The sequence below is a fragment of the Nomascus leucogenys genome, chromosome 15 (genome assembly GCF_006542625.1).
Source record: "Nomascus leucogenys isolate Asia chromosome 15, Asia_NLE_v1, whole genome shotgun sequence".
Lineage (NCBI taxonomy): Eukaryota > Metazoa > Chordata > Mammalia > Primates > Hylobatidae > Nomascus > Nomascus leucogenys.
Genome location: NC_044395.1, coordinates 41,395,739 through 41,413,908, shown reverse-complemented (window position 1 = coordinate 41,413,908; position 18,170 = coordinate 41,395,739). Strand labels below are relative to the sequence as shown.

The 18,170-nt window shown below is 41.9% G+C and overlaps 1 protein-coding gene across 1 annotated transcript in view; it reads right to left on the bottom strand.

Moving 5' to 3' along the window:
- SMCO4 (single-pass membrane protein with coiled-coil domains 4) overlaps positions 1-18,170 on the bottom strand; it is a 71,150-nt gene that overhangs the window by 26,613 nt on the left and 26,367 nt on the right. The gene's annotated exons all lie outside the window — the stretch shown is intronic.

The following is an 18,170-nucleotide window of genomic DNA, read 5'->3' as shown; positions in this document are numbered from 1 at the left end:
AACATGCTACAACATGTCTTCAACATGCTACATTCTCAGATGATGCAGCTGGGCAAATGGACATCTTTACTGATCTTCAGCAGTCTGGATCACAGAGCTGCCAGCAGTGGCAAAACGTTGAGAGGAAGACCTAAATGGGCCTGGCAGAGCTTTGAAAACGAGTAAAACAAAAAACAAATGATTTAGCACTGTCTACTTTCCTACACACCATTCACATAACAGTTCTAATTTCAGTAACTACTTCATTAATGTCTGTACCTCCCACTTAATCATCTACTCCATATAAAAAGTATAATTAATACTTTCCCCACCTCTGTTTTTTTTCACTTGCTATTGTATTACCCAACCTAGCAGTGTCTAACTTTAAGAAGTACTCATTACATATCTGAGGTATAAATTAATGCAAGAATGAATATAGGTCATCAGTTTCCTCATCTGTAAAAATGAAAAGGCCAGACTATGTGATTATTTCCCAAAGAAAATTCCAAGAAACCTAATTTTATGACTTATGCCAAAAAAAAAGAAGGCTCACAAGTTATTCAGCTTTGGAAATGCTACATTCTATAGCCTCCCATTCCCCTTAAAGATTCACAATATACACCTTATACAACAAAGGATCCTGAAAATCCTTCAATCAAAAATGTATTTGAGCATTCCTAAATCTAGCTGATCACAGATGCCCGTTCATCAACACTTACTGATATCACAGAGAACCAATGTTCTAAGGAAACCATGGGAAATACTAACCTAAACTCTTCATTTGTTAAAAAAGAAAAATGTATTAAGCCCTTGCAATGATGATGTTGATGATGATGATGATGAAAATAGCTAACATTTAATGAGTGATTAGCTGTGCCAGACATGGTACTTGGTGCTCCTGCCCACCAAGATAAATATGAAACCTGGCCCAGTCTACAGTCTACTGGATGAGATCATTGCAACACGATTATAACCAGAAATGCTGAATATACACACGTGTGCATTTATACACACATACCCACCTATACATGTGCAGATGTATAAATATGTGTGAATATGCACACACACACAGGGAGGGAGGGCTGGTGGTGAAGATGAATGTTCCGAGTAGAGGGGGCATGGAGCCAAGACATGGAAAGCAAGAGAATCTAGAGCATGCAGATGAATGATGGGCAGTTTACTCTTACCCATTGGTTTTTGAAGTGTGGCCCAAGAACCTTTCTGGGAGTCCCGCCAGGTCAAAACTATCTTCAACTGTGTTGACACTTACATTGCTGGTGCAAAAGCAATAGCAGGTAAAACAACTGGTAGCTTAGCATAAATCAAGGCAGTGGCATCTCACTGTATCAGTGGTCATTATATCTCTACTGCCACACACACAGCTTTTTTTTTTTTTTTTTGGAGACGGAGTCTCGCTCTGTCGCCAGGCTGGAGTGCAGTGGCGCCATCTCGGCTCACTGCAACCTCCGCCTCCCAGGTTCACACCATTCTCCTGCCTCAGCCTCCCAAGTAGCTGGGACTACAGGCACCCGCCACCACACCCAGCTATTTTTTTGTATTTTTTTTAGTAGAGACAGGTTTTCACCATGTTAGCCAGGATGGTCTCGATCTCCTGACCTCATGATCCACCCGCCTCGGCCTCCCAAAGTGCTGGGATTACAGGCGTAAGCCACGGCGCCCGGCCACACACAGCTATTTTTTAAGTCAATTTTAGCTAAGCGTGTCCTTGATGAAGCAGTAAAATTATTAATTTCATTAAATATTGATTCTTGAGTACACATCTTTTTAATATCCCATGTAACAAAATGTTAAGCGCACTCATTCAGCACTTCCGCTGCAGGCCAGAGTGCAGTGGTTGTCTTCGGGAAGAAAAAGTACTTGTGTGACTAAGCTGCAAGCTTAGCCACTGTTTTTCACAGAACACCATCTTTCCTTGAAAGAATGACTGAGAAAAACTATGATTACTCAGATTTGGGTATTTACAGACACTTTGTCAAAAATAAATACAGTGAGCCTGTTATTTCAAGGAAAACTGACGGTATTTGTTGCTAAAGACAAATTTTGGGCGTTCAAGCAAAAATTAAAACTTCGGGGCCGGGTGCGGTGGCTCACACATGTAATCCCAGCACTTTGGGAGGCTGAGGCGGGCAGATCACCTGAGGTCAGGAGTTCAAGGCCAGCCTGGCCAACATGGTGAAACCCCCTCTCTACTAAAAATACAAAAATAAGCGTGGTGGTGGGTGTCAGTAATCCCAGTTACTCGGGAGGCTGAGGCATGAGAATCATTGAACCCGGGAAGTGGAGGGTGCAGTGAGCTGAGATCATGGCACTGCACTTCAGCCTGGGGGATAGACTCTATCTCAAAACAAACAAACAAAACTTTGGAAAGCTTGTATCTAGTATTTTCAGCTTTAGAGCATCTCAATACTTAAAGACTTTTCAGATGAGAATGGCAATGACATTAACAAATGTGACATGTTGATATTTTTCTAAATGGTGGTATTAAATATGATATTTTGATATTTTCCAAATGACTAATGATGCATGATGTTACAAAATGATGTGTAAAAGATCCTTTCAACGGATGTGATAGGACAATGGACTTTAATGTAACAGCATTATGAAAAGTTCATTGATTGGTTTCAGATTCTATGTTGCAACAAACCTTTACAGCTGGTCAAGTTCTGATATAGTTTCAAAGACTATCCACAATTAACTGAAAGGGCTATTAAAACACTCCTCCCTTTTCTAACTACATGTCTGTGTAAGGCTGGATTTTCTCCATATAGTTCAACCAACACAACATACTGCAACAGAATGAATGCAAAAGCATTTATGAGACTCTAGCTGTCTTCCATTAAGACAGACGTTAAAGAGATTTGGGAAAAAGTAAAACAATGTCACTCTTCTCACTAAATGTTTGTGCTTTGGAAATATTTATTTTTCATTAAAAATGTTACTTTATGTTATCATATATCATATAATGGGTTTATTGTTATATTTAAACAAGTTTATAAATATTTTTTAATTTCTTTAATTTTAATTTCTAACACAGTAAATATTGCTAGATACAATCTATATAAACAAAAGCTCTTTGGGGAATCTCACTAATTTTTAAGAGTTATGCAAAGGGGTCCTGAAACCAATTCTGGAGAACTGCTGATCTAGTGTCGTAGCGGGCAGGCGAAGGGAGGGGGACACCACTGGTCTCCAACACTGGGATGGGGCATTGAGAGCAGATCTTCAAGAGTCTATGAAGGGTGTTGAGTACCAAAATGGTATGGACAGATTTGCCTTTTAGAAAAAGCAAGGACAGCATAAAATGCCTCTGCTCCAAGAACATATGATTCTGAAAACAAGTAAGTATGATAAGAAGTTAAACTGTAGGGCACGGAAGGTCCATTATTACAACCTAAAAAATGAAATACAAATTTCTATAAAAGAGCAGGAAGAGAAGAATATTAAAATGTAATGATTTAAGAAAGAAGAAAAGCAGGGTCTTGCCAAATAGAACTGCAACCAAATGGAATTCTGCAAAATGAGGGAAATCATTAGTAACAAAGTACAGGGCTTTAAACATCTAAAGATGCCAGAATCAAGATGCATTTCAGGCAAGTCTGGAAAATAAAAATAAAGGAGTCAGCAAAGAGCAATAAACTACAGCAGTAAAGAGGGAAAATGAATGCAGCCCAGAAAAGACGAACAGAAGCAGTTAGAGATAAAAAGTAGTGAGGAGAGAAAATCGGTTTCTATTTCCAGAGCATGGACTCTATCCAATCAGCAAGCACTCCACCACTGGAGGTGGGAAAAGAAGGAGCAGGAAACACTTCCAGAGCAAAGTAGACCTCTGCAGAGCCTGGATGAGCAGACCCACTGAGCAATGACCTCATCTAGGTAAAACTGGGTTATGCCAATCAAGAACAGAGGCCATATAGAAGAGACAAGAGACAACTATTAAAAATTGCTCACGGCCAGGTGCAGTGGCCCATGCCTGTAATCCCAACACTTTGGGAGGCGGAGGCAGGCAATTTACCTCAGCCCAGGAGTTTGAGACCAGCCTGGGAAACATGGTGAAACCCTGTCTCTACAAAAAAAAAAAAAAAAAGTTAGCTGGGCATGGTGGCATATGCCTATAGTCTCAGATACTCAGGAGGCCAAAGCAGGAGGATCGCTTGCACCCAGAAGCTCAAGGCTGCAGTGAGCTATGATTGCACTGCTATACTTTAGCCTAAGCAACAGAATGAGACCCTGACTCAAAATGAAAAAAAAAAAAAAAAGTTGCTCACAAGGAGCTTACAAACAGCCATCATTTTCTAAGTCAAAGCAATTATGGGAATGCAAACTAGTACAACCACTATGGAAAACAGTGTGGAGATTCCTTAAAGAACTAAAAGTAGGACCACCATTTTATCCAGCAACCCCACAACCCCAGTATCTACCCAGAGGAAAAGAAGTCATTATATGAAAAAGATACTTGCACATGCATGTTTACAGCAGCACAATTCGCATTTGTAAAAATATGGAACCAGCCCAATGCCCATCAATCAACGAGTGGATAAAGAAACTGTGCTATACATATACCACGAAAGACTACTCCGTCATAAAAAAGAATGAAATAATGGCATTTACAGCAACCTGGATGGAACTGGAGACCATTATTCTAAGTGAAGTAACTCAGGAATGGAAAACCAAACACCCTATGTTCTCACTCATAATTGGGAGCTAAGCTATGGGTGCAAAGGCATAAGAATGCTGCATAAGAGTGGACTTTGGGGACTTGGTAGGGAAAGGATGGGAGCAGAGTGTGGGATAAAAGGCTACACACTGAGTACAGTGTACACTGCTCAGGTGATCAGTGCACCAAAATCTCAGAAATCACCACTAGAGAACTTATTCATATAATAAAACACTACCCCTTCCCCAAAAACCTATTGGAATAAAACCAAAAAAGCAATTAAAAGAGTAGTTATAAGGAGGTCCTATAGAGAACTCGAAACGGGAAATCGTGTCAAGTTTCTCAAACTCTCTGGACTACAGTTTCCTCTTGCATAAAATGGGGAGTCCACCGCCTACTTGACAAGGTTGGTGTGAGCATCATGGACTCTGAGTACAGGTCTGGCGAAGGGCAGATGCTCAACAAATGAAAGCTGCAATTAGTATCACTCTAGTTATGACCGCAGGGCCAAAGTGGGACCTACAGTTATCATTGCACTAGCCTAGGCCAGAAAGCTCTCCAAGCTCAAATGTCAAGGTTTCAACAATCACCAATGTGTGAACGTAAGAAAGAATTTGAATGGCTTTGACCTTAGGGCTACAGTCACTCTGCTGATGAAAAAACTGCCCTTGACCAACCATGGCCTGGATCTAAGTGGAAAGGCACACTGCCAAGCACAAAGAGATCCAAGAAAGAAGAGATTTTTTAAAAACAGTCACTTTTCCTGAACAGCCAACACTGCCATGCCAGGGACCTTTTACACACTATTATCTCCCAATTGTTAAAAGCAGCCCAGATGTAGACTTGTATGCCGTTACCACCCACCCCCGACCCCACTGCACCCCACCACCGTTTTATGGACCAGGAAGCTGTCTCATGGCTGAATTCCAAAGAAGTGGTGTAGTCAGGTCCTCTACCTCTTGATCTGGGGCTCAGGACTCCTTCACTACCACACTGCCCAGCCCACAAGGACTAAGGGCCTGCCCAACAGATGTAAGCCAGCAGCTCTTCATCTAGTTAGAGCAGCACACTGGGGATCCACAGATTAAAAGACAAAAACAGGCCATTGCAGTGGCTCATGCCTGTAATCCCAGCACTTTGGGAGGCTGAGGTGGGTGGATCACTTGAGGTCAGGAGTTCAAGACTAGCTTGGCCAACATGGTGAAACCCCATCTCTACTAAAAATACAAAAATTAGCCAAGTATGGTGGCAGGCACCTGTATACCCAGCTACTGGGGAGACTGAGGCAGGAGAATCACTTAAACCCAGGAAGCAGAGGATGCAGTGAACCAAGATTACACCACTGCACTCCAGCCTGAGCGACATAGCAAGACTCCGTCTCAAAATGAGACAAAAACAAAAAGCCCACTCAACAGATTTTGACCCACCCACAGAAATAAACATGTCCAATTAAAAAAAATGCTTTCTAGAAAGGTAAGACAGGAAGCAGAAAGGACTATTTTGACAGGGATAGACGATTCAGCCAAAAATGAGACCCCTCCCTTCCTTCACCTCCCATAGCTAATCAAACACCCAGTTAGGTTTTCCCTGATTGGCATGCCAGACGCTGCCCTAGGGACTGAGGATGCAGGCCAGCCTTTGTGCCCCTGAAGTCAGCAAGGAACTACAGCAGGTCCTCAAATAGCATCATTGCATTATAACGTTGATAAAAAGAAAAAAGAAATCAATTCCCAGCTGGGGCCACTGTCTGTGTGGAGTTTGCACATTCTCTCCACGTCTGTGTGGGTTTTCTCCAGGTACTCTGGTTTCCTCTTACATCCTCTACAAATACCTAACTTGAACATCCCAAAGATGTTGAAGTTAGGCACTTGTGTGTCTAATGGTCCCCATCGGAGTGGATGTGAGCGCACCTTGGGATGACTGTGTCCTACCCATGGTGCACTTATCACCTTGTGTCCTGAGCTGCTGGGAGAGACTCCAGCCATATGCTACTCTACACTGGAATAAGCAGGTTAGAAAATGGATAAATGAATGAATACAAATTATTGTCAAACAAAAATTCATAAAGTATAATCATACAAATGCAGGACATTAACAATGTGGTCTGAAAGTGCTCAGTGAGCTGCCATACTCGTAATTGTTTTTAAACTGCATGGTGGGAGGAGATGCCTCTGGTAATTTTCATTTTGTAAACAAGACCACCCTCACTCATTGATCCACCAAAAACTGGGTCAATAGTGATCTCACTTGTTCTTATTAATTTTTCTTAAATGTAGGTATAGCTCCCATTTACTTCAGTGTTTAGTATTACAAGTGTTTGGGGTCTTTATTTAGAAGTTTGGTGATATTTCTGTGCCAGAAATATGCAATAGGAATTTAACTCTTGTTTATATCAATTAGCCTTCATAAAATTGGTTTCATTATACATGGTTTCACTTCAAGTCATAGTTTCCAAGAACCCATGTATGAGGTTAAATGAGGACTTAGTGTACAGTCACGCACCACATAATGATGTTCTGGTCAACAAAGGACTGCATATATGACAGTAGTCCTCTAAGATTATAATGAAGCTGAAAACTTTCTATTGTCTAATGATGTCATGGCCATCATAAAACCGTAGCACAAGGCATTACTCCGTGTTTGTGGTGATGCTGGCGTAAGCATACCTACTGCACTGCCACACGAAGAGCGTACAATGATGTCCCAGGCCTTCACATTCACTCACCACTCAGCCACTGACTCACCCGAAGCAGTTTCCAGTCCTGCAAGCTCCATTCACGGCAAGTACCCTATACAGGTATACATTTTTCAAATCTTTTATACTGTATTTTTATTGTACCTTTTATATGTTTAGATACACAAATGTTTACCATTGTGTTATAACTGCCTACAGTTTCCAGTATAGCAACATGCTGTACAGGTTTGTAGCCTAGGAGCAATAGGCTATAACCACATTGTCTAGGTGTGTAGTAGGCCATACCATCTAGGTTTGTGTAAGCACACTCTACGATATTCACGCAACAAAACTGCCTAATGATGTATTTCTCAGGATGTGTCCCTGTCATTAAGTGAGGCAATGACCGTATATCTTGGTGGCTCCAGTAAGTGCTGTGAAAGGGTACTACAGTACAATACAGGGCAATACAGGGTACTATGGGGGCAGGTCATGAAGGGGCCTAACTAAGTCTGAAAGGCCAAAGGCAAAGGCCCTGAGGTATTTCAAAGCCTGGCACATCTAGAAGCCGAAAGGCAGTGGGGCAAGAGGACGGTCAGCAGGCCAGAGAGGTGTGGGGAAACCAGATTACACAGGGCCTTATGACCAGACTTTATACTCTCCTAAGAGCATGGGACCCATCAGTAGTGAAGAATCATCCAACTTGCATTTTATAAGCCTATTGTGGCTGCAGTGTGGGGGCTGGAACACTAGCATTCTCTGTGACCCTGGGCCAGCTTCTCAAATTCTCTGAGCTTCCGTTCCCTCTTTTGTAAAATAAGGATAAGCATAATGGTACTTACTATATAGGTTGTTGTGGGAGATAAATAAGTCAATATATGTGAAGACCTTAGCAATGTTGGCCTTTTTTTGTATGTGAAACTATTATACACAAACACAAGTTTCACAAAATAAAACTCATATTTACTACATGTAATTTACTCTAATGTCTTCCATTCTACTATTTTTTTTTTATTTTGTTAAATGACGGGGGGAAAAATACTAAGTTAATTTCACAATGAGGTAACATGGGTCATGACCTGCAGTTGGAGATGGCTTAGACTTGGGTGATAGCAATGGAAGAGAGGGCAATAGAGGTGTCAGGACTTGGTGGATGATCAGATAGAGGTGATGAGGGAGAGGGAGGTATCAAAGATGCTCTCAAGCCTCTGGATTGATGACAGTGCCAATTTTGAGATGGGGGGCCCAGGAGGAAGAGCAGGTTTGTCTGTGAGAGGAAGGAAGACTGGACTCCTCAGTGGAAGAGGATTTGGATGGAGGTGACAAAAGGAACCTTCACTTACACACTTTCCCAACCAAGGTACTATACAGAGAGATTTCACATCAGAATCGTAGTTATTAATAAGGAATGCATTTTCCCAGACTGCTCCGTGAGGGGGACAGCCTTTCTGAACCAAGCACAGCAGCAAGTGACTGAGGGAGGACTCTGGGATTTGGGGCTCCCGCCAAATGTCTTTCCTTATCTGACCAATATAAAGCACTAATCACATTTAATTAGAGTCCATTTGCCCATCTGTTTCCTCTACTAACCAAGCTGCTTCAGGGCAGGGACCGCCTGGTTTCATCAATCTCTTTATTCCCCAGACCTCCTTTGCATACTGCCCTGCGTGCTGCCTGTAGTAGGTGCTCAACAAGCATCTGCTGAATGAATGATCATGACTCCACATGATGGAACTCCTGAAAAGGCCATTTCCAGTGCAGAAAATTAAAGTGGGGAAAATGGGAGGAGGGATGCAGAATCTGTTAGGAGAATTCTGATCACTGAGGGCTGTAGGCCAGTGGTTCATGGCAAAAATTAGTCTGCAAAGAAAATGCTAAACTCTGGAATGGGCAATGGGCATGGGTCATCAATATAATGATCAGAAACATTAAGCAGATCTGGGAAGGAATCAGGAAGACAAAGGAAAAATAAAACAGGATGAGGCTATGTATATATATATAAATAAAATTTGGTCTCTTCCAAAGATCACCCTAAGTGTTTAATTCCTGACATCAATTCCCTTGCTATATTTTTCCATCAGCTCTACACCTCCAAGAAGCCTCCCCATTTCCAATCCTCTGCCACCCTCCAAACCCCAGCTGCCTCACGTATTACTTTTTTCCACACGTACATGATTTATTTCCCTAATAAACAAACAGGAATGGTGTTACATAACTTCTTATCCACTCCACTGCCACCCCTTGCACAGAGGAGGCACTCAATAGTATATTCAATTAATAGCTGATTAATTGATTTTGGCATTCACATTTTCTAGCCTCATTCCCTTTAGTTGCAAATGGTTTACTGACGGTATCGCTTTTAATAGTAACAGCTGCATTTTTCAGCATCTACCAAATACCAGACATAGCTAAGGACTTTAAACACATCCTCTCCTATAATCCTCCATCTGCAGGGTTGGGGTAATTATCCCCATTTTACAGACTTCAAGACTGAGGCTCAAAGAGACAACATAATTAAATAAGTGGCAACAATGGCATTCAAACCCAAGGCTACTTAACTCCAAGGCCAAATAAATGCACCATTACTCTAAAATTTTGGCACCATTATCCCTGGCACAGAAACACGAAGAAAAGCTCATCTGACCTGGAGGCAGTACTCTCTGCTTCCCAAAATATAATTAAAACTCAACTCAGAGAAAGCTTTTTTTCGGTTTGGAAAGGCCACAATTTATCAAGAGCCATTCATTCATTTCCTACAAATACACAGGTCAGGTCAAGCAACTCTGTGATTTTAAAAAGTGGAGCATGTTATTGGCACCATTTGTTTCTGAAAGAATGTTTAACGTATGGTAAGAAAACCAATGATATTCAGAACAATCAGATCATTAGTGACAGGTAGTTAGTAAAATAATCACAAAATGCTAAAGCCTCCACTTCTCCTATGCTACAGTCCCCCCAAGCTTCCATGTTCATTATTTTATTGGATCATCTCTGTAACTGTGAGGTAATTACTTGTATACTACTGTATACATGAGGAAAAAATTAGAGTAAGGGAAGTTCAATGAGTTAATGAAGGTCATGTCTGTTACTCAGGACCCTTGGTTATAAGTAACAAAACAAAACACCTTGGCAAAAGAAAATTTGCAATAAGGAAGAGAGGCCAGACAGGAGGGAATTTCCAGGCGAACACACTCCCTTCTCTGCTTCTCTCTGCCTACAAGTTCCTCCTACTCCAAGCCAGCTACAGCAAGCCAGCTTTCTCCTCCAGACAGGAAACCAGGGTCACTGCAGCTTCACGCTCCCATTTCTCTGGCTCCGCCACCCCAGAAGAAAAGGCTCTTGGGCCTCAAGTTCAAAATTCCAGGGAGATAGGCTTGAACAAATGTGCACTATGCCACTGTACCTCTCCCCAGCCCTATCTATGCTGGGCGGATTGGCAGCAACACAGCAGCAGCTCTGTCCAAAGACACCTATCCATCAAATCCTCTCCCCTCTCCAGTCTGACCCCCTTTTAATAGTTTTGACCTGGCAAGGGGTCCAAATGCGGTAAAACTGGTTCTGTTTTTCCTTTGTAATTTCTACACAGGAGGCTGCTTCACATTCATTTGGGGCAGGGAAAGGCCCCATCTTAACATCCTATTACATGGCTGCAATTACTGCCTTGGATTTTCTTGAGGCATTCTGGTTCTCATAATAAATTATTCATTTTACTAAAAAAGATATTTTAATTAAAAAAATTAATTATAATTAAAATTGTACCAAGACCAAGAACACAGGGGACCAAGAAGCATGCTTGGCAGGTCCCAATAATGGATAAGGAAGAAGTAACAACCATGAAGAAGGGAGGATGCTGGTCTCAAAAGAAGGAAGGGGAATAAGGCAGATAAAGTAAATAGAAATCCTGTACACATAACTGCTAAGCTCTGTTCTTCAGATCCCAAGTCCAATAATCTTGCTTCTTTCTATACCACAGTTTACATTATTTGGGCACTAAATTGTGAAGTACCAACAGTAAAGAACCACCAATATATAAAAGGTGCTAATTGTGCATAATGACATTTAGTGCAAATGGAATTAGAAAAGAGAGAGATCGTCTGGACGTGGTGGCTCATGCCTGTAATCCCAGCACTTTGGGATGCCAAGACGGGCGGATCACTTGAGGCCTGGAGTTCGAGACCAGCTAGCCAACATGGTGAAACCCCATCTCTATTAAAAATACAAAAATTAGCCAGGTGTGGTGGTGCACGCCTGTAGTCCCAGCTACTCAGGAGGCTGAGGCAGGAGAATCGCTTGAACCCGGGAGGCAAAGGTTGCTGTGACCCGAGATCTTGCCATTGCACTCCAGCCTGGGTGACAAAGCAAGACTCTGTCAAAAAAAAAAAAAGAAGACAGAGAGATCTACATGCCCATTTACATTCGAGTAGTATCCTAATATTAGAAATCTCTACAATAGTGTGCTAAGAAGAAACAAAAACTATTTCTTTACCAGTGAAAGTCAGACTAGCCTTCCCTGCCTCATAGCCCTCTGCCTTCCACCTTCCCTTAAAGCTGGATGATGGGAGCCTCTCCTTAGATCCTGGGTTTCTTTGTCCTCTACTCAGCTGGAAGTTTCACCCGGGCCCAGGTGATGATAAAGACCTTTCTTCCAAGGAAGAAAGCAGGAATCAGAAACACAAAATACATTTACAAAGGTGACCCCAGTAGCTGAGTTTCCTACAAATGCCAGAGGGCTAACAAAAGATGCCGGCACATCTCCATGGATGTGTGCTCAACACTCTCTCACAAAACCAGCTCCAGAATGAGACCACCCAAGCATGAAGCAGAGAGCTCAGGAAGGGAAGTGGGCAGGGGCCGTCACCCTACTGCTGCCTTACGACGGCCGTAATCCAGTTGGTTTTTTCTTCTTTAATTTAATCAAGCACTTAATTGAGCCCTTGCTGTCTGGCAGGCACTATTCTAAGTGCTTTATAAATATTCTTTGCTTTAGTTGGTAGAAATCAGCTCCCAATAGCATCACTGACTGCACATGGTTATGGCAACTTCTAAAAAGAAATCTAGAGAACAAGATTTTTAAAATTCTTCTCAAAGGTCTAACCTAAACCTAGATGGCTGAAATCAACTCCAATTTCTCTAGTTCCAGCACTTTGCTTCTCTCCTTGAGTCCACTTTATTCTTCTCCTTCCACAGAACAGATAAAGGTTAATATTTATTAAGCACTTACAGTGTACCAAGCACTTTGTATCCATTATCTCCACCGATTCTCACAGCAACCCTAGAAAGTAATGCCTTTATACTCTTTACAGAAGGAAAAAAACAGGCTGAAAGCGGAGGCAACTCACCAGGCTAACTTGCCCCCAGGCCAAGTGACAAGCCAAGATCCCAGTCCCAGCAGGCTGACTCCACACTCCTCCTACCCGCATTGAAGTACCTTGCTAGACAACAACTCTTGTATGGTGTCACTGGAAAAGCCATCTTTCGCAAGAACACATATGCTGCCGCTCCAAATTGTTTTTAATTGAAGTGAAATGCATATAACATATATCAGACATTTTAAAGTACATAATTCACGGCATGTAGACACTCACAATGTTGTGCAACTGCCACCTCTATCTAGTTTCAAAACATTTTCATCAACCCAAAAGAAAATCAGTATCCACTTGGCAGTCAATCCACACACCCTCTTCCCTCCAGCCCCTGGCAACCACTACTTTGCTTTTTCTGTATCTATGGATTTACCTATTCTGGATAATTTGGATTTACCTATTCTGGATAATTTGTATAAATGGAATCATACAATATGTGACCTTTGGTGTTTGGTTTCTCTTACCAATAACATGTTCTTGCGGTTTATGCAAGTTGTGGCATACATCTGTACATCATTCCTTTTTATTGCTGAACAACATTCCATTGTATAGATATGGAGATACCACATTTTGTCTATCCATGTATCTACTGATGGACACCTGGATGAGTTACTTCTACCTTTTGACTGTCACTAATAGTGCTGCCATGAAGATTTGGGCTCAAGGATTTAAGTCCCTGATCCAATTCTTTTGAGTATATAATTAGGATGGAGTTGCTGGGTCTTATGATAATTCTATGTTTAACTTTTTGAGGAGCCATGCCCTTTGAAATATTTTTAAAATTTGAAATTCTGCAAAGAAAAGCCAAAAGGAAACTGAAAACAAAATGCAAATCTCAATGAAATCAAAGGAGATAACCAGTCTCATCTCATTTGCATAAGTTCAAATCTGGGCAGAAGAAATCCAAACTGTACACTTCTATGTTTTTGAAAGGCTAAGAGAAAAGACATGTAATTCTACCGAATAACTAAGAAGGGGTTGCTGTATCTCCGGGATATTTTTAACAACAAAATCACACCTAAGCCAGGGCTCCACTAGGAGCCATGTGACTGGCTATAAGACTTTTCAACCAAAGAAAACAGTCAAGAAGACAAGCATAGGCCATTAACAGGGGCGGCTTTCTGTGATCAGTGAAAGCTGAATTCCCGCCCTGGTTCTCACTTTTAGTAAGACCACTCTTCTCTTTGGAAAGATACAAGTCTCTAATGTCAAAAAATGCCAGCACTCTTTTAAAAACCATCTTTGTCCCAACCCTTAAAAGACTATTTCTAATTAGTTCTAAACCGTCAGCACTACTTTAAGAATGGCTTGCTGGAAACTTAGCCTGGGACCAAGGGAAAGATACGCAATCATCAGAACCAACCCAGGGTGCACATATGCTCTTGTCCTACATCTGGTGTTTCAGCATTTTTATGAGGCCTAGTCAGTAATGATCTTAACCGGGAGGACAGTGGCAAGATGGGAATGCAGAGGGACTGTAACAAAAGAGGATGCACGAGTGCCTTTAAATTACATGAAAAAAAAGTTATCTGAAGAACACAGAAAGCGAACTACAAATGACAAGACTGAGTCTTTGGATACAAGCAAGACACTGACATGACAGGAATGGCTGGCAAATCAGGTAATAGGCAAGTGACTTGGCAGCATTCACTGGGCAGGTGTTCAATTAGGCAGGAAGTGGGCTGAAAACAACTCAATTAATTCATTGTGCCTGCCTGTCCAAGAGAACAAGATAAACCTAAAACATCAATGGCAGACCAGAGATTAACTCCACAGCTCCATCTTTTGCAAAAGTAGGGGCTAACAAAGATGCATGTGCAAAATGTAAAATTACACCAAGATGAGCTCTGGTGAGCTCTTTAAAAGTTCGAATAAAACCAAGGCAAGGAAGGAAACAAAGCAAGAAGGTAGCTTATTATGGATCCAGGAAAGCCATTCCTTTCTCATGAGTGGCTCTCAATGGCCAGCCTCAGATATAGGCAGTCCTCAGTACTTGGGTTGGGGAATGTGACAGCTACAAACACAAACATATTTAAAAAGTCAACAGCAAAGTGATGGGCTCACCTTTACTTGTAATATCCCCTATGTGTGAAGCTCTCCCAAGCTGATACTTAACTCCAATGCCAGACCTATAGTCTGAATACACTAGAAAAACATATAAAACCATGAGGAGTCATGTGGCAGAGCCAGAAAAAGAAAGCTACACTACGAACATAAAATCAAGGAAAGAAAAGCAAAGGTTAGCAGGGCCAACATCTGGCAGAGCCACTATAGGTCCTTACTGGAAAAGGGGACTCAAACCCTTGCAGCCCGGATGGCATCGCTCAGGCCTGATGAGAAACAAAGCATGCTGCAGGTGGGGCAGAACGTTTGTACTAGAGGCATCTGGACAACTCCCTCATTTCAGAGAAAAGAATCCTGAAGTTTAGGAGTTCAGCAACATATCCAGGGCAACTGTTAGCAACAGCACAGCCAGGTCTATAATTCTGGGCTCCTGGAAAGACCTTCCACTAATAATACTGATGATTACAATGATGACGGTAACAGCTCTTATTTACTGAAGAGTTTAGGAGCAGACATTGCATTGAGGGTTTTACATGTTACCCCGTTTAATCCTCTCAACAACTTACAAGGTAGCAGTTCTCTTATTAACCCACTTTACACACGGGGTGCAGAGGGGTTAAGGCACCAAAGTCAAACACTTTGTTGGAAGCACAAGCAGGACAGGAACCTAAATCCAGCTAAAAGTTTCTGCTCTTGACCATTATACTTAACTATCCCTAAACTATATTGCTTCCAAACAAGGCAGAAAGGCTACTTTCAACTAAAGTATAAACCAGCAAGTTTCGACCATTAGGTAATTTTTCATATATACTACCTTTTCCTATCAAGATACAAAGATAATCAGCACTTTGGGATATAAAGAACAAAATTATTTTGACTTTAAGGAGAAAGAAGACTCAAGACTCTCCAGCCTGGAAAAGAGAACTGAACAGAGACCCAGACTTGCAAATTAGGGGCTAAAGCCAAAACCAAGTCTCTTTGGGATTTCTGTCCAGGCCTGGCACCTTCAGCATGTCACATATTTTCAAGGAGTTCATTCTAAGTGCACAGTGGTGCTGCTAGGCTCAGTGAATGATTTCAGAAATCAGTATTTACCAAATCTTGGAGTTTCCACTAAAATTATCACTGTGCCAGACACAAAACCACAAGTTTAAGAATATACATTGCTATATTCAGTTTTAGGAAACTTGTTTTTGATGAAAATACAAGCACCTGGCTTTCCTAAGTAATGTCATTTATATTCTCAGATGCCACATGCAGCCATATCTCTGGAAGATACTGTTTTCTCTAACTGGCAAAACCAGGACATCTCTTTGTATGCACACACCTGCTCTGTCGCAACATTCACTTCCTTTCACTGCCATAGCCAAACCACAGATTAGAGCTACAAGTTTAGCTCAAGATCAATAACCATCACAGATCTGCAACTCTAGAAGGGGCTCCTGCAGTGGGCCTGGCTCCAGCTGGTGCCCTGGGACCCAACATGAGTCACTTAATCTCTCTTAATCATAAAACGAAGGGCAGCAGATAATGCTTACTAACTGCTTATCAGATGCCAGGCACTGTGCTAAAGCCACTAAACTTGAGCTAACTCATCTAATTGTCACAATACCTGAGGTAGGTGCCCTCATCATACCCTGCCTAAAGATGGACAAAGTGAGGCTTAAAAAAGTTACCCAAAGTCACACAACCATGACATTGCACAAACAGAATTCAAACACAGGTTTCTCAGACTTTAGAGCCCAAGCTCTTAACTATCACCCTTGGTGTCTTTCTGCTTTCCTCATTCATAAAGCAAGGGTAAGAATACCTGTCATTTCCTTGCAGAGACAGTATTCTGCAAATTGTCCTTAACATCATTCTGACTATTCTTCCAGTCTGAGGGGTGAACTGTTACAAATTCTCCCAGACAGACCAACCAATCAGCTAAGTACTCAGTACTGGACTAAGGATGAAGGGAACATAACAGAGAGAATATCCCTGCCGCCAAGGACTTTGCAATCCAGCCAATACCAATTGAAGCTATAATCTCTCTCTCAGATATTTTGATCATTGATCCACAGTCAGAAGTGTATTTCTATTATGGCCTGGGAGGGATGCACCTACACACAGCCTTACTGTGTGTCATACACTGTTATTTTTCACTGTTCTATTACATTTAAAAATGTATCAACCCACTAAATCAATTCTGTGACTGTGGATTGTGATTAACAGTTTGAAAAGCCCCAACTCTAGCCCCATTTTAGCAAAAACTTTAAAACAAAACAAAAACAAAAACAAAATGTCAGGAAGTTCTTCCTCAGACCTAGTTTAAGTTTCTTGGGCTATCAAGTTAATAAGATTTGTATCGCTGGATATGTCCTCAGGGGCAGATGCACCAGCATATCCGATTTGTGAAGGGTGTAAAAAGCGGACTCCTGCAGGCCCACATTCAAATGCTGACTCTCCGGCATGTTAGCTATGTGACTTCTCCAGATCTTGGTCTATAAAACGGAAGATAATTCCACTCACCCCTCTGGCTTGTTACAAGGGACCTACCTGGTACTGGTTCTGTCTTTCTCAGCAGAGGGGCTGTGGGCCTCGGGGGAAGGGAGACAAGTCTGGTCATGTGGCATGACCAGTTTACGCAACAGAGGACCTGCGGTAGCCAATTCCGCCCCTAGGCCTGCTACCATGTTAAGTGATTAGAAATCCTTCAAATATTTTATGTAGGCATCCATTGTATTCCACATGGAAGTACAACACATAAGATGCCTAAGATATAACAGGGCACAGGCCAAGTCTCTGCCATTGCAGAGCTTGCTGTTAAGCTGGGCAGGTGGCCAGGTAAACAGGTAACTGTAACTGACTGCACCAGGTGGTATAACAGAAGTCTGGGAGTCTGGTGAGAGAGTGTCTCATGCAGGGAAGTCTAGTCCTTGATCCCATTTGCAATTCCCTCAGCGTCAAAAACCACACCTTGCAAACTTCTAATTTATAACGCATAAAGACTTAAAAACCACTACCACCACACTGAGGACAAAAATTCTTGTCTGTAGCCACAGCAATAAGAGGGCTATCAACTCCAGTTCTATCTCCCCTACGAGACGCTAAGTTCCTTGAGACCTGAAGTAAGAGAATTGCTCAAGATCACACAGCAAATAAACAAAATTGGAAACCCCAAAGATCAAAAATTGCAGGTCACTTTGCTGGTTCCTGTGGAATTTCCCCTATACTTGTCTAGGCTCAAACATAAAAACTAATGTGGAAAGGAGAGAGAGGGGAAGGGAAAAAAGGCCTGTCATTAAGTGACCAAAAATGTAAGAGCTGGCCAAGCACGGTGGCTCATGCCTGTAATCCCAGCACTTTGGGAGGCCGAGGTAGGAGGATTGCCTGTCCCAGCTACTCAGGAGAATTGCCTGAGCCCAGGAGATGA